We start from the raw sequence: 2,500 nt of genomic DNA on the forward strand, positions 1-2,500 counted from the left end.
CACTCGAGCAATGCACACAAGCCTTGCACTCAAGCAATGCACACAAGCCCTGGACACTAGCCTTGCACACGGGCCTGGCACACAAGCCTTGGGCACTAGCCTTGCGCACTAGCGTTCCACATGAGCCTTGCACACTAGCCTTGGACACTAGCCTTGCACACAGGCCTTGCACACTAGGCATGCTTGGGCGAGCTGATCCCGCATCAAGTCGACGGGTCTAGGCATTCTTGGGCGCAGATCCCGCATCGTCTCGTCGCGTCTGGGCGCAAACACGTCGCGTCTCGTTGCGTCTTCAGAAGTCGTCGCTAACAGCACCTTTGGTTGCCACTGGTGGTTAGGCTGGTTGGTTGCGCAAACCCTATAGGAGGGTGGCATGCTGGTGGGCGTTTTTGCCCGGATAGGCACTAGAATGTGCAGATTTTGGGCGTTTTTGCCTGGATAGGCTAAGGAATGGGCATGCTTTGGGCGTTTTTGCCCGGATAGGCACCGGAATGCTTGGCCTTGGCTTGTCCTAGCAAGGCATTGCTGGGTTGGGCTCCCTTGGCCTTTTGGGCGCCTTGGACGATGTCTTGCGAAGACCATGGGCACAAGGCCATGGCATATGGTGAGGAAAGGACCACGGTTGCCAAGGTTAGGCACCGGAATGCTTGGCCTTGGCTTGCCAAAGCAGGGCATTGCTGGGTTGGGCTCCCTTGGCCTTCCGGGCGCCTTGGACACTGTCTTGGGAAGACCATGGGCACAAGGCCATGGCATATGGTGGGGAATGGACCACGGTTGCCAAGGCTAGGCATATAGAGAGGAATTGCATTTTTGCCCGGATAGGCACCGGAATGCTTGGCCTTGGCTTGCCATAGCAGGGCATTGCTGGGTTGGGCTCCCTTGGCCTTCCGGGGGCCTTGGACGCTGTCTTGGGAAGACCATGGGCACAAGGCCATGGCATATAGTGAGGAATGGACCACGGTTGGCAAGGCTAGGCATATAGAGAGGAATGGACCACGGTTGCCAAGGTTGCGCAAGTTTTGGGCATTTTTTGCCCGGATATGCCCAAGTATGCCCCGATAGGCCCGTTACGCCCCGGTATGAACGCGTATGCCCGGATTGACTCGGTATGCCTTGGGATACATGCGTATGCCCCGATAGGCTTGGTACGCCCCGATATGCGCACGTGTGCCCCAGTAGGGCTCGGTATGCCCCGGTATGTACGCGTGTGCCCCGATAGGCCCGGTATGCCCCGATATGCACACGTGTGCCCCAATAGGGGTCGGTATGCCCCGGTAGGTACGCGTGTGCCCCGTAATGCACGTTTCGCAGATCTCCCCGCATGTCCCGCCCCTATATGTAATACTTACTTACTTACTTACTTTCTTTCTTGCTTGCTTGCTTGCTTGCAATGGTTGGGAGTGCCCGGCATGCCCCGCTGCAGAGACCAAGGGCGCAATGACTTGGCACCGCGGATGCCGGGACTCCGGCACTTCCCGTGGCACTGATGGTTGGTTCCAAAGACAAAAGGCCGTGCAAGGCCACCGCACCGCGGATGATTTTGCTCGTGCTGGCGCCGTTGTGTGGCCAAAGAACATGCGCGAATGCTCGTGTCGGAAGGGTTGGTGTCCTGGCCCCGCGGGTGTCACGAATGCTCGGTTGCGAAGACCATGGGACCAGAGCCATGGCACGTCGGATGATGGCTCCAGCTGGCGCCCCGGCACTTTCTGTGGCATTGATGCTCGGTTTCAAAGACAAACGTGCGCAGGGCCAGGGGACCGCGGATGACTGCTCGTGCTGGCCCCGTTGGGCGGCATTGATGGTCGGTTGCAAAGAAAATGCGCGATTGCTCGTGTCGGGGCCTGGCAAGCCAAGGCCAAGCGAGCCATGGCAACGCGGATGATGGCTCCAGCTGGCGCCCCGGCACTTTCTGTGGCATTGATGCTCGGTTTCGAAGACAAACGTGCGCAGGGCCAGGGGACCGCGGAGGACTGCTCGTGCTGGCCCCGTTGGGCGGCATTGATGGTGTGTTGCAGAGAGCATGTGCGATTGCAAGTGTCGGCCGGGTTTGGGTTCCCTTGGGCTTTCGGGTGCCTTGGACGCTGTCTTGCGAAGACCATGGGCACAAGGCCCCGTCCTGGCCCCTTGTTCGATTCGCTCTCGTCTTGCGCTTGCTTCCAAGGTCCTCCATGACCTTCCCCATGGCCTTGCTAGATCCCCCCCATGACGCATGACCTCTGTCCGTTGATTGGTTTTGAGTGCACACCATGCCCGGCTTGGCACCGTGTTGTCGCGTGAGTGGCATTTGGATCGTGCATGCTGGTGGGCTACCTGCCAATGCGCACAAGCCTTGCACACTAGCCTTGCGCACGAGCCTTGCACAAAAGCCTTGGACACAAGCCTTGCGCACAAGCCATGCGCACAAGCCTTGGACGCTAGCCTTGCACACAAGCCATGCATACAAGCCTTGCTCACAAGCCTTGGGCACTGGCCCATCGCAGTAGCCTTGCACACAAGCCTT

The sequence above is a fragment of the Tasmannia lanceolata genome, unplaced genomic scaffold, assembly GCF_043159265.1.
Source record: "Tasmannia lanceolata isolate RefF3 unplaced genomic scaffold, GAP_Taslan_0.1 ptg000215l, whole genome shotgun sequence".
NCBI lineage: Eukaryota > Viridiplantae > Streptophyta > Magnoliopsida > Canellales > Winteraceae > Tasmannia > Tasmannia lanceolata.